The following is a 14,912-nucleotide window of genomic DNA, read 5'->3' as shown; positions in this document are numbered from 1 at the left end:
GAAGCCTTCCTATCTCGGCACCAAAGGCCTTTTTTTTTTTTTCGGAAAGCTGCCTTTTGATTTCACCCGCCTATCTTAATTTTGAGGCTCGAAATGAGAGCATCTACCAATTCAGCTATGTCATGCGGTCTCGTATAGCGACAAAACCCGATAATAAGTAATGGCGTGATAATGTAATCCATCAAGTGCGTTACTATTTGTTCTCAACGCTGATATCAACAGCAACACCGATGCATGATTTTTCTCTAGAACGGTATCGTTAAAGCTGACTCGTTAAATATCTTTTCTCCTTACCCTTTTGTCAGTGGCTTTTTGCTACCTTTACATGTAGTTCATATCAAGCGTCTCATCTGCTTCCATTTCTTAGATAATTATTAACAGAATCAGAAAATAGTACACCGGCTCATTGATGGCGGAGTAGTCGCCTAGCTGTAAATCAATATGTCTCTCGCTTCGCAATTTACCCCTCAAAACCGAAGGCCAATCATAAATGATCAGCCAACTATTTAAGAGTGCCAAATAAGTTCGAAATGAAGAAGGGATAATTTCACTGCATAGAACACGGCTCCTGGTTACTTTTGACAGAAATGATGCATATTCTTTGCTAAAGCGTGTCTAGAGAAGAACAGAAGGTATATCTTAATGAACATAAAAAAGCACATCAGTTTTCTCATCGCTTAGCGTACCTGTGCAAATAGCTTTTCGAAATCTTCTATAGGTGGCCCTTCTTTCGTATTTCCGCTTGCATCATTAGGTATCCTCTTTTTGACTGTTGAATCGTAAAAGACGCGTGCATTCAGTTTGATGCCTTGACCGATTGGTTCCAGTTTCTCTGCATGTCAGTAGGAAACAAATAAAAAGAAGCCACCGTTTGGCAGCAAATACAATGCAATGAAAAAATATATCGTACGTGCAAGAATCCTGTAGTAATATTCTAAAGCGCTTAACATAATTTAAGAAACCTGCGATAACTTTAATTGCTCTCAAATGTTTCTTCCACGTAAATACAGAGAAGATATTTGTGGAGGCGCAAGCGCCATTTAAAGTGCACGACTGGAAGATGTCCTTAATAACTATGTAGGCTTATCGAGAAATATTAGCTTTATATCATTTCATGTGGAAAGAGAACATTTAGGCAAAGAGGCGCAAAAAAATATGTGCGACGGAATTTACTTTCGCAGCGTGCCCAGATGCCGATTAGCATTTCAGGGCTGAATATTTCGCAAGCGTTTTTGGATACGACAAAATCAGCTCTTTAACAAAGTTCATTTCGGCGTAAATGGCTGAAATCTTTCTTCGTTTAAACATCCATGTTTTGTGTTATAAGTTACAAAATGGCGCTGTTATTTTTGGCACTGTAGAAAACAGCCAACCTGGTTAGCATTTGTTCCCACGGACCTTCTCCAGGCTGACATATGGTTTCAGACGGAGTTCTATATGAGGGCGGTATTCAGGGGGAACCCTGGTAATGCAAAAATGCATTTCAAACAGAGCAAAAACAACTTATAATAAAGCAATGTTTCATGATCGTGGTTGCGACATGTACATAGTATCTGGTCATTATGCGCGTGCTTTCTGGATTATTTCAGAGTTCGCTTTCTTTACTACGGTCCGACACTACACAGCATCAGAATAATGAGGCGCCGTATAGGCGAGTCAGTTCTCACTATCGACCTTCGTATTTCTGATTGGGAAATCGCGTTTAAAAATGATAAGAAACAAGTGGCAACACTTGCACGCTTTGTGCTCAGAAAAGTCCCGCTTCTCAAATGCGGCGGAAGCAATGTCTGTCAATGATTATTTAGTTGGAGTAGAGAATACGCAACTGATCATATCATATGCACACATGTGCGCTTGTAGCTCTAAAGTGCGTAGTGTTCGTCTCGCAAAAATGGGTGAAAAGAGTGAACAACTTAAAACAAAACACAGCAAATGCCTAGAAGCGAAGGTGAGGACAAGTAAGGCAGGCAAGGTTCCTGAAGGAGCCTCATCATCTCTCGATAATTCTAAAACTGGAAATCATCAGTTTTGAGCTGAGTGTGATAGAACACGTACCTTCACTGCCCACTCTCATTATCACTAATCTGCTAATTTCAGCCTGTATTACCTGATATATACTCATTATTATACACTTCTAAGCTACCAAATTGTGTGAAAGAGCACCTGATAAATTTAATATCCCGATTTAACCGAATCACACGAACGGGCCCGCTTCACAAAGGTTAGATTATCTCAAAGTCCAATAGCTTCAGCTCTTACCTCGCACCAATCTCACACGAGCTATTCGAACTCTCACTGTTTCCAAACTCAACCATATTATATGGTCTCGTGACGTCGAACAGCTCCCCTAGTGAGCTCTGAACTATTCCCTTGAGGTTTTCCTCACAACTCTGGCACAAGGTTTCCTAGGAAGAACTATTTATTGCTCCCTTTATTAAAGAAGAATACATGGGGCATTTAAAGATTTATCTTAAGAAGAAGCAGCATCTAAAGATTTATTTTTGAAGCGAATGTCTCTCATTTGATGGGATTCTTTGGCTAGCAGGTCCCTCATATGCTCAGTTTTTGGGACATAATGTTTATTGAGAACCCCCCTCCATCCCAGGTATACGAATTAAGCCTCTGGCCAATGAACTGCATGTTGTGTCTATTTTCGTATCATGTTAAGTACCGAATTTGTACAATTTACACTGCTAAATATAGAGGGCAGCCCCAGGCAACATTCACTTCGTTACTTCTTAAACTTTCCGGAGACTCGCAATTTTAAACTTGGATGGTCGCAAGAGAAATGGACGGTCGCTAGAACTTTGTTTCTAGTAGAAGTCTATTTAAATAAATACTTTTCGTTGATGTGCTATAGTTTGCTTAACTATGAAGGGTGGATGCCAAAGTTGGAGCAGCATCCCCGCCACACACTTCTCTAAGCGAGAGCTGTGGAAACACACCCGCATAAACACCGGTAGCTTTAAACAGAAAAGATGGCGCCAAGAAACTATGCGCGAGAATTGCTTAATTCGTCTAACTTTATTTGCTGAAAAGACTGCACATATAAAGGAATGCAAGGCATGTCTAAAACGTGAATGTTCGATAAACTAACCTGTTCAAGTTCTAACATCAAGAGCTTAACAGTTGAGAGGTATCACTTGAACATTCGTAATCCTATTTTTATTGCAGAATGCTTCTAAAATTTCCCATGCCTTAGTCTCTCTGCTCCTACCTGCAATTATTGTTTCCCGAAACAATGGTTCACAATTTATGTTGGACAGACATGACACAGATGACGAAGGTTCTGGCGGTTGTGAGTCACCGTGCGCTGCCAAATTTTCGGAAAGGTGGCCGCCTTCAATACTTTGAGGGATCGCAGCTTTCCATTTGCGAGGTAAAAACGTCACTGCCTGTTTGGCCGGTTCAGGCGGGTCATTGGTATCCCATATATCCTCCCGATGCAGGACAAAGCAATATATCTCGTGTTTTATTCCAACTGCTCTTCGTTTATTCGCTTTCAATAAACGCACAGAAGTGGGCAACCTTTTGCGGAGTAGAAGATTTTGGAAATTAGGAATCAGGAACACGGTACGTGCGCACGTTTCACCGCGGTCCCCGTTTTCTACCAACTGGTATAAACTTCGCGGAAACGTCACCTGTGATCTTGTTTTTGGCGCTCGTACTCGCCGGTAGGCCGCTTATGTGGCAACAGCCGCACCGACTACGCTGTTGTCTTGTTATCCTGCTTGACACACTTCCCCCTGCCTCTAGATACCTGACTTTTGCGGTGGAGTGTGGTAGGGGGGCGGGGGTTCGTTTATTCGTTTAGCCAGATCTTCAACTTCAGCTCATGACCTGAGAGGACAAGTGACAAGGCGCTGCTGAGGCCCTGGATGCCAGTATTTCACCACCACGGTCCACTCGCGCAATGTATCCATGCCCTAGTGTGGGCTAACAGTCGCTCTTAACCCTGCTATTGAAACGGAGATTCTCGGTTCTTACCATCGTCTTTGTAGTCGGCAGTTTTATTCTTGTCTCAATAAACACCTCTTCTAGTCGACAAGTCTTGTGGCGTTGTTCCCAGTAGCGCGAAATTGAATAGTTCGCTTAAATGACTTTTTTCAATTGGTATTCCACTGCATTGAGAATTCATGCTCAGCATGATCTCAGTATATGTGCACGGAGGGTTTGCCGCAAGCACATTTTTTACAATCACCTTTAATTCTTCTTTAATGATCTTTATTCTTTGATATTTTACTGTGTGATGAATAACGCGCACTCTTAAAGTTCACTCGACTCAAGGACCTGACGACGTATGTTACGTTCAGAATAACATACCTCTCTGAGAATTGCTCGGGGTGCCCTGAGCACGGCAAAAGAGAAAACATTGTATACCCAGTATGCGATGTGAATATACCAAACGGTTAAGTTCCAGTAACGCACTGCAGGTTCCGACCAAAATGCTGGCCGCGAACAACAACATATTGAGGGACCACAGACAGGTGAAGCTGTTTGTTGGAATCTCCCTATATAGACCTTCCTCGATAGAAAAAACGGTGGCCTAACACGCTATGTAAATAGAAGGGTGTAAGCAATATGTATTCGGCTGCAAGCAATGCCTTGTTGTCTATCTGTCAGCGCTGCTATTGCTGTCTGCTATGTCGAGTGAGAGGAAGTATATGCCGCTAATGGCAACGCTTCTCTCTCTACCTCTTCTCACCTGGTCATAGAGTGGCCAGGAGGGAAAGGGTAGGGTTGCTAGTCACACCTCCCTATTTCGACTCTGACGGCTGCTGGTTATGCTGCCATATTACCCCCCCCCCCCCCCCCCACATTACAGCCTCGGGAAGGAACAGCAGTTTACATTAGGTAGCGAAATACTGGAAATAGTAGGCGAATATGTCTACTTAGGACAGATAGTAACCGCAGATCCGGACCATGAAAAGGAAGTAACAAGAAGAATAAGATTCGGATCGAGCGCATTTGGCAAGCACTCGCAGATTATGACTAGCAGCTTACCGGTATCGCTCAAGAGGAAAGTATACCCTCTATTGTGTCAATGTTCATTTCTCGTATGATAATGCACTGTCTCGTATAATGCTTTTCCACATTGAAAATTATTCAAGATCTGATATTTCAGCTTGCGTAAATGAATAAATATTCTAAATTCAAGAAAGGTTAAGCTGTGCAACAGCACGCAGCTAGCTAATGGAACGAATGTTATCTGTCTTCCAAAACAAAGCTTCCTTTCACACAATAATATTCATATACCCTCTTGAATCGTAATTAGCACTAACTCTTAGTAGAACGATAAATTTGTAAGTGGCATGCAGCCACGTCGGTCTGGGCATCAGTTATTCTACCGATATAAAATTTAAATTGAATAAGTGAGAGTATAGCAGATATTCCTGGCAAAACCTAGTTTTATATAAGCAACTAAACCCCATATATTTTCTACTCTTCGTTTCGGCAACACATGGCCGTTAAAGCACCCTAGTCAAACAAACCCCTCAAATAATTTGCTATGGCTTAGCTTTGATTACCACTAGTTGATTGGCGAAAGCAACAGCGGAAGATTTTTTTACCTGCTCCATTATTCCCCTGTCACGCCCTATACGTATAAGGTGCTACATTATTGGGGACACTTAAGCTCATCCTTTAAGGGTGTGCCGCGAGAGCGTAAGCTACCAGCCCAGATATAAAGTGACACCTCAAGAAAGTCATATGGACGTGCCTGCGTGTCGTAGGGGTAACGAGAAAACAAGCGGTTCTGGCAGACTGATTCTGATATCACCCACCCATATAAAAGGAGCGACCTGAATTTGCAGCTCCTGCCCGTGGTAAAGGGGGAACGGGAATTTAAATGTTCTGGCAGGCTGATTTTTTATGAGGAGACCGTAGCTACGTCTTTTCACGGCGTAGCCGCAGCCACCCGAGGTCCTTCTTTGGTTGTCGGAGTATTGCTTTCGCAATAAAAAACACGGCAACAAATACGCCGTATATAACGATCTATTGCTATCAATGTGTGTCTGAATACACTAAACTTACTGCAGATTCACTTACTTTTCAATCTGTGACCGCCGGTGTTACAGGCTGCGAGGCACAGGCATAGCACCAAGTGACAAATTGAATGCATCATCGCGACTGCAAGACGGTAAATTTTAAAAATATGTTTTATATTACAATCTGTATATTTGGCTCTTTTTCCAGAATGTATCTAATTGAAACGTGTGATGACATCTCTCGTGACGAAAAGGGCAAAAGCCAAACAATATGCTTACTCCAGAGTCGTGAAACTAAATGTTAAGAACGCAAACGCCTCTTCTGTTCCAGCAGCTGCTGCTTACAACGAAACAGGCAAAAGATGCGCCTGCACTCACTCAACTCCTTTTTTTTTTTTTTAATCCATATCGCTTTAGTAAAGGTTATGGTAGCTTTGCTGTCGCAGGTGTCAGTGGCGAGAGAGTCAACCCTCTTATATGCAATGTAATAACCAAAATGGTTACTTTAGTGTGCAGCGCTCTTCGGCGCCCGTTCCTGCGTTCCGCGACATCGCCGTCGGCGTCGCCGCTGTCCCTCGTAACAAGTGGTACTGGTCGCTGGTTTCATAATCAAACACCTCTCAGATTGCTCGGACAAAACCTGCAGGGTGAACACTGCAAAGAAAAATAGCCTACAGAGAAACAATTTATTGGGACCTCAAAATAGAGTGGTCTTCCCTCTAGCCCGAGCATAGAGCAGGCAGATCACATGAAGGCTCAAGGCCATGACTGCAGTTTTAGAACCAATGCGCTTTAGAGTCCGTACTCATTGCTCCCTTTTGATACCTTGATGATAATTTTATAACATTTCTACATTGCCTAATATTAAGGAACGTTGACATTTCAGATCGAGATCGTGGAGTTTACGGCCCAACTCAGCTTCAGCCCTACATCGGCAACATTGTCACATTCTAACTCGGCTTCCTCCGCAAACGTAGTGCGCTTCGTTTCAGTTTATAATGTTCGTATCTAGACATCCCGCCTTCGCGTCAACCATCTGACTATCTCATACCGAACGTTCACATGCACTCTCCAAATTCTTTTGGTTTTGAAGCGCCACTGTCAATCAAAATTCCCAACAAAGCCCCTACACTAGTACACGCCTCTAGCGCAATGCCAGAAATTTTTCTTGCCCTTACAACCAGCCACATCCACGTGCTCAAACTCAACAAAGATTTTGACTCATCGATTTAACATTCCTTCGAAATCAGGGTTCTGAGGTAGGTTGTCGTTGATGGTTGGTTCTTCAATCTATTGCTCTATGAAACGCCACATTTGTAGTTTGTCTTTTTGCCTACCCTATTGAAAAAATTGTATGAGGCAATAACCTCACATTTTCCCACACAATCTCACTCAACTCACATAAGAAATCACATGCAAGTCGCATATAATTGCATAAGATCTCATAGTTTCTTGTATATTATCATAAATAATGGGATATATTTTATGATAATGATGTGCCCCATATGAGAGTCTATGCGATTTGGTGAGATTGTGTGAGGTTATTGCCCCGTAGAGCTTCGGGTATATTAAGGCGAAAGCCTTTAATGGCTCGTACTGTCGTTGGCAGAAGGAGCCACACTTTGAGGCCACCATAGGTCACGTGATGCCACCCAAGATGACGGCCACCAAAGATAGAAGTGGGCCACCCTGGGCCCACTCCAAAAAAGGGGGACGTATTAAGGCCTAAGCCTTAATAAGATTTCATTACATGGGAGGCGGTAGCTGGCAGCTGACATCACCGAGCACTAACTGGACATAGGGCTTCCTGACATTACGTTTGACAGGCGCTGCCAACTCGGAACTCTTCTTTCATATAGGAGGATGATATCAGAATCAACCTGCCAAGAGCCTTGTATTCACGTTATCCCTAGTACACGCAGGCACGTTCATACGCTCGGTTAAAGCGGAACTTTGTAGGTTGGCTGGTAGCTTATGCTATCGCGTCATACCGATCGTGACGTCCGTGCGGCCCCTTTCATTTGGCGCTTCCTCGAACGCCGCGCCACACACAAGCAGATGCAGCGAAACTACGAATCAGCGAAGTTTCAAATACTTTCGCCTTATCGCACTTTAGTGGTCTAAATGCCGCACACATGTTTTGGTAAGACGAGTAAATATTGATCTCCAATAACAGATCCTAAATGTGGACGACCCAGGGCCGTTCTGTTTGCAATAATTCATTTACCTGATCAGGGTTGAAATATTTGCCTCATGAATAGCCTATCACAATGCTCCACACCCATTCCGGTCAAAACTGGTGCATAAATATTCATAATATTTTGTGAGATAGAATAGAAATCTTCAACAAACACAAACAACGTGACGCTACAAATGGAGCTGCCGGATAAAGGATAAAACATGTTTTACTATGGGTATATAATAAGGCGATGTTTTCGTGCCTGCATGAAAGCAAGTACTAAGAAAAAAGTACAATATAATGTCAGCTGTTTATAACTCGTACGCACACAGCCATTTGCGGTAGACATACTTGGCATATCAAGAAATATAAACACATATTTTTAAATGCCTATTAAAGGCGGACCACCGTTTAAAAAGAAAATAAAACTCAAGCCTAAGTTAGTCCAGATGCACGGAAAAGGTTATTCGATTCAATTCTTACCTAAACCCCAAAATGCCAAGCAACTGCCCGAATCCTCTAGTTATGGGCATGGCTACGGCGCCTTCAAGGAATGCAAAATGTGACTGACGCCATTTAGCTGCGGGAGTTGCTAACTATAGGGTGAATAAAATTTACAAGGACGTTTCACGTTCCGCCTGCGATATTACAGATATTGCTGCGCCATGGACGTATGTCGTTTTCGGCTTGCCCTATTTTTGTGCGGTTTTAATAATATGCTCGAACACTTGCCGAGTCCTTCGCGCTTTATCCAGTTTTAATTGCTTATTTGCGCTGTTTTAATTTAATAGGTTCGGTAGTTTACTACGCGCTATGTCTATTTTTCTAAAGTGCTGAGATGTAGCTGACGCCTAGCAATAAAGATCAAAGGCTAACATACAAAAGGGCTCCGCATTTACTTCCCGAAATCTGACTTCTAGCAAAAAATATTAATATGCTTGCAACGCAAGTATACCATCCATATTTTTCTTACCTTTTCGAAATCTAAATGAACAACTGAAAATATTTTAGAATTGACGCGCCATACATTAAGGAAAAAGAAACTTTCATTCAGAGCTGGCCTGAAATACTCTCTCTTGGTGGGTAACTTCGACATTCAAGCAATCTCCCTAATTCTGCCGACGACACTATGTACACTTATCATGAAGGTTATGACGTGGCGGTGGGTTTTTCAGTCCTTGTCAGGGGTGGTATTCCGGTCTAGCGTTGCCAGGTGAGCCAGTAGTTCAGTCATCATAAGCTCCGTCCAAAGCCTCACTTCGGCTACCAGTATATGCTGGATACGAAAGTAACGAACTACACCCCGTTTGTAATCCTTCTTTCTCTTATTCAAGATTTTTTGATTCGCGTCATCGTGGGCATTTAGTATTCTAGACAAGGTTAGCTAGAATTTGAGTTGCGCTCAATGATAGCGCTGAGTGAGTTGAAAATGTTTCAAGAATAGCGCGTCCGTAATGCTCTTCGTAGATAATTATAGGACTTCAAATTTTGAATTTCGAGTTCAGCATATAATTCTTTGAGCGTGGTATTTTTACGGTCCACTCTTTATGCTTCTGTTCATTTTCTGCCATCTGCACACTTGAATGACTCCTCACCCGGCTTAGCAAAGATGGAGGAGGTGAGAGTTCACAGCCAGTGTTTCTGGTGTGTTTTATTTTTCTTGCGATGTTCTACTTTTCCCAGTAAGGAGGCAGTCCGAACCTCCAGGTCGGCTGCGAGCAACGAGGTGGTTTATCGACGGAAGGCGTCCCAGTCCATAAGCGAGACGTGCCAGTGCGAAGAGCTTCTTACGATGAATTTCAGGTTTTATTGTTTTGTGATCACTGGCAAGTCTCTTCGAGCCTGGCCAATGTAACTTGTGAGATGCCTCTGGTGAATGTCAAGTCAGTACTTGGGTCTGTGGAAGCACTGTTGTTAATTCTGCCTGGCGTATGGGGGTCAATCCAGAGTCCGTGGTTGGTGTTTCAGCGTACCGTTCACACGTACACCTAATTTTGCGGTTGTATGGCAAGCTTGAAGGGCGTTGAACTCACCAACCACGGTAAACTTGCGTCCTTGTGTGTATTGGTCTGTACCCGCAAGAGGACATTGAAGCATGTCAGAGGATCTGTAAGAAGACGATACATATATGCTTAACAATCTCAGATACTTCGTGACGTGTTTGGGTTTCCTGTACAGCTATTATTTCCAGATTTTCTTGCGCTGTGCCACATTTTGCAATTGTGTTAGCGGTGTTCTTCCTCAACTATTGCTAGAAGCTTATTTACATTAAGAAGTTGCATCCGTCAAGTTTGCGCGTTTTAGCTTTCATGCGGGTCATCTGATACCACCGAAAAGCTGCTCGAGGTGGACCGATAAAATATAGTTTTTTATAAATGTCCATGTGGAAGACCTGCAGGGTTCGATACATTTTCTTCATTTCCTGACTTAAAACTTACGGCATGTGCTGCATAATCTGTGGCTTAAATTGCTGTGTTGCAGCTATGAGGTTTACTGAATCCCTTCATTGAAAAGTTAAATGACGGACCCTTCTCCTTGCTGCGGTGGGATGGAGGCCTGGACATTTGGTCTGGAATCATTTATCATACCCTTTTTCTCCTTGCATGGTCGAGTGGCATATCGTTAAGCCCTTCTTGTGGTCGTTTTTAGCTTCTACCGCATCGGTGTGGTTGTATTTTAGTATTTGTCTCATCCGAAATTTGAGTTCGGATGGCTCGAAAGTTACAGTGTCATCGTAGCTGAAATATTTAGGGCTAAGGAGCGTCAGCGGACACCATACCGCAAGCAAGATTTGAAATATCATCGTGGGCCTGCAGGAGCTTCTTGATCTTCGGAAGAAGATTTTATCGTCGGCGGTGGGTTTCGATGTGCGTTGTTGTTGTTGCGAGATCGAGAAAAAAACAGTCGCAGTCATGATTTTGCCGGCATTACTGCTCATGATTTTATTGCATTAGCAATACTGCGCCAGGTTTCAGCCCACCGCGTCGTCCCTCGAATGACCATGTTTGACCTTGAGCCGCAACCTAGCTGAATACAGCTTTAATTAGGCACATAGCCGTCCCATATGAAACTAGAGACCCAAGTATTGCTAATGCCATTCTAGAGCTAAACCACAGCCAATTTATTTCGCCTCCAGTAGAACGTGATCAAGAGCGAGGTGCTTGTAGCTTACGGGGGTCTCGGTTCTGGCAGTCTTGAAGCCATAGGTAGCGTAAGAGGGTTCTAGCACAGCTTTCGCCCTCGCTCTTGATCACGTTCTACGTGACGCTGGCGGTAACACAGGACGTTCCACGTCCGCCGCTATGGGTGAGGGTGGCGCTGGTGAACACTCTCAAGGTTCGTGTACAGACAACATAAATACTCAAGAAAGTAGCAGGGGGGACAGCGGCCGATGTAGCTCAGTTGGAAGAGCACCGGACGCGATATTCGGAGGGCGTGGGTTCGGATCCCACCATCGGCACGTTGTTTTTTCTTCTACTTTGTGCTTAATTATCTTTCCGCTAAGCAGGTTACATTACTCATTTCTGTGATTATCCAAGTAAAAATTAAAAACAAAGGCATAAAACATAATCCCCAATGCTTTCCTTGGCCTCGCTGACTGTCTGCTTCTTTCCTTGATGTATTATAACGAGCCCCCTCATTTCCCCTATATATATATATATATATATATATATATATATATATATATATATATATATATATATATATATATATATATATATATATATATATATATATATATATATATATATATATATATATATAATGCACTAGTCACGTGGTATTATTTGTATTTCGCGGGCTCTCTTCTGAGCCCGGAAAAAAGATACACGTGAGACATTCTTTATCGCAATTAATGAAATGGGGGTTTCTGAAGGTGCTCTACAACTTTCCAATTTGCATGTTTGGTCTAAAGTTGATATTTAATAAATTAGATAGATTAACATAATTAGCTAATTAAGTAATTGCAAAACAAAAAATTGCCTGTAGTGGGCAAGGAGGCTGGCAGTTGAATGCAATTGGTTTCACTGACCTACCTCAAATATATTATTTTGTACCCCTTGGTTCATGTTAGCTGGGACACCCGGTATATATATATATATATATATATATATATATATATATGCATATCAATCAAGGGGAAATGAGGGTGCTCGTTATAATAATTGAAGGAAAGAAGCCAACAGTCGGCGAGTCCAAGGAAAGCGTTGGGGATGGTACTTTATGTCTTTTTTTTTAATGTTTACTTGGATAATCACAGAAATTAATAATGTAATCTGTTAACGGGAAAGATAATTAGACACAAAGTAGAAGAAAAAACAACGTGCCGATGGTGGGAACCGAACACACGACCTCCGAATAACGCGTCCGGTGCTCTTCCAACTGAGCTACATCGGCCGCTGTCCCCCCTGCTACTTTCTTGAGTATTTATGTTGTCTGTATACGAACCTTGAGAGTGTTCACCAGCGCCACCCTCAGCCATAGCGGCGGACGTGGGACGTCCTTTGTTACCGCCAGCGTCACGTAGAACGTGATCAAGAGCGAGGGCGAAAGCTGTGCTAGAACCCTCTTACGCTACCTATGGCTTCAAGACTGCCAGAACCGAGACCCCCGTAAGCTACAAGCAGATCAATCAAGGCGAAATGAGGGTGCTCGTTATAATACATGAAGGAAAGAAGCCAACAGTCGGCGAGGCCAAGGAAAGCATTGGGGATGGTACTTTATGTCTTTTTTTTTAATGTTTACTTGGATAATCACAGAAATTAGTAATGTAATCTGTTAACGGGAAAGGTAATTAGACACAAAGTAGAAAGAAAAACAACGTGCCGATGGTGTGTGTATATATATATATATATATATATATATATATATATATATATATATATATATATATATATTCATATATTGAAACATTCCGCGAATTTTCCTAGGAGTCATACTACTACCAAGAGGACGTTGACCATTTTACCGAGAACTTAAATTTACTCTGAAATCTATTTCTAGCCCGCTGCCGTCGAAAGCAATTTTGAACCAGGCGTGTGCGTTTCGGATAGTCAGCAGCAACCTCATGGCTCCAAAGAAGGTTAGTGGTGTTTGGGACCTTTTATCAATGCCTCTGCGCAGTAATTCGTGTATATGAAATGCGCTCTGCATTTGTAGCCAGAGTCAAGTAAGAATAAACCTTTGGATTTTCTGAATACATCCCAGTTAAAGACAAGAGCAGACACCACAGTATTGGATGTGTATGCTGAAAAAAACATTTAGCACTAATTTAACTTACTTTTGTTTCGCTGAGCTGTGGTGTTCCACATTTTGTAATATTCAGCTAATTTTCATTATTTCATTCTCTTTCCCCCACAATATCGTCGTCTTTATAGCCACTAATAATAGCGACACTTTCCTATCTGATTACATTTATTTTAGTCATTACTGTTCATTTACACATTTACCAGGAGAAGGAGATATAATTATAGAGTTTATAGCCACTATGTCAAATGAGATAATGATGACGACAATAACATTCGAAGGGCAGAATGATAGTCTGTTTTTACAGTCATTAAAAAGTTTTTATTTTAAGCAAAATGTCTGCCTAGCTAACAATATTTTCTCTTTAAATCGCTTAGCTACTACTCCATTAACGCATACTTGCTGCGCGCGCCGTGATTGCTGCTTTTGTCAGTGATTTCTTACTTTTTTATTTCTTCTTTCTCAAACACTCGATTCATTTTTTGCATATACATGCATCTAAAAACCTCTCGGCACCCCGAATCTCGGGCGACTCTTTTTGATGCGTATGGGTTATCTGTTAGGAGGACACTAACAACTACAATATCCGGAACTGCGGGTTTAGCATGTAAGAATCACGCTACATATATGTTGCATTTATCTGAGGCTTGCGCGAGCAACGCTGATATCGTGTCCTCGCCAAAAGTATCGAATTCGCTTCTGGATTGGCGTCAACCTATCGTCCTAAACGACGGCCAGGAGCCCTTGGACCCGGGCGAAGTGTTCGGCCAGTCGGATTACACCTAGCTGAGTCTCTGGGTGTGAGGTCAACAAAAGAGTTTTCGAAAATTCTTCCGTTTTTTACTGTTCATTTATATTTTTTTTCTGGCCACGTTCTTATCTTGTACCAGATCTGCATTATCCTAACAAAGTTCGCACATCAATCCATGCGGGTAGGGATGCTTTTAAATTAGAGTGATTTAGATACGTTTGCAATCTGGAAAATTGCAATATCTGTGGAGCGTGGACGCTGATCGGAGATAATGTGTGAGTGAACAACGTGATAGCTAAGCGGAGACATTTGTTGTAGTACTTGTAAGGGCAAGATTAGCAATGAGGCAAATTCTCACAGGCCAGGGGTGCGGACTGGTGTGCACAGGAGAACGCCATCACCTGCGAATACAGAGGGAGTTTGGTTGTGGTTGTCATACTGAGATTGGCGTTCTTGTCGGTCGACTTCAGCGTTTTAACGGGCAAGTTGGCGGCAGTGGGTAATAAGATTAGAAACTATTCGCCGAGAGATGGAGACAGAGAGGCGGCAGCAGAAAAGAAAGCAGTATCCAATACCGTGGACGGTTGATGGCCATAAACTAAGGAAGGGCTATAACCAGTTATGTGCTCTACGGCGAAATCGCAAGCGAAGGCGAAGAAAGGTAAAACTTTGTTCAGTCTTCGGTGTCAAGAGCCATATACAAGGATGTCATGTCAGACAAAGTGGGGTAAAATGCTCGACGAGTTCG

The sequence above is a fragment of the Amblyomma maculatum genome, chromosome 11 (genome assembly GCF_055883805.1).
Source record: "Amblyomma maculatum isolate TAMU_Amacu chromosome 11, ASM5588380v1, whole genome shotgun sequence".
NCBI lineage: Eukaryota > Metazoa > Arthropoda > Arachnida > Ixodida > Ixodidae > Amblyomma > Amblyomma maculatum.
Note: the sequence above shows the minus strand (reverse complement) of the source record.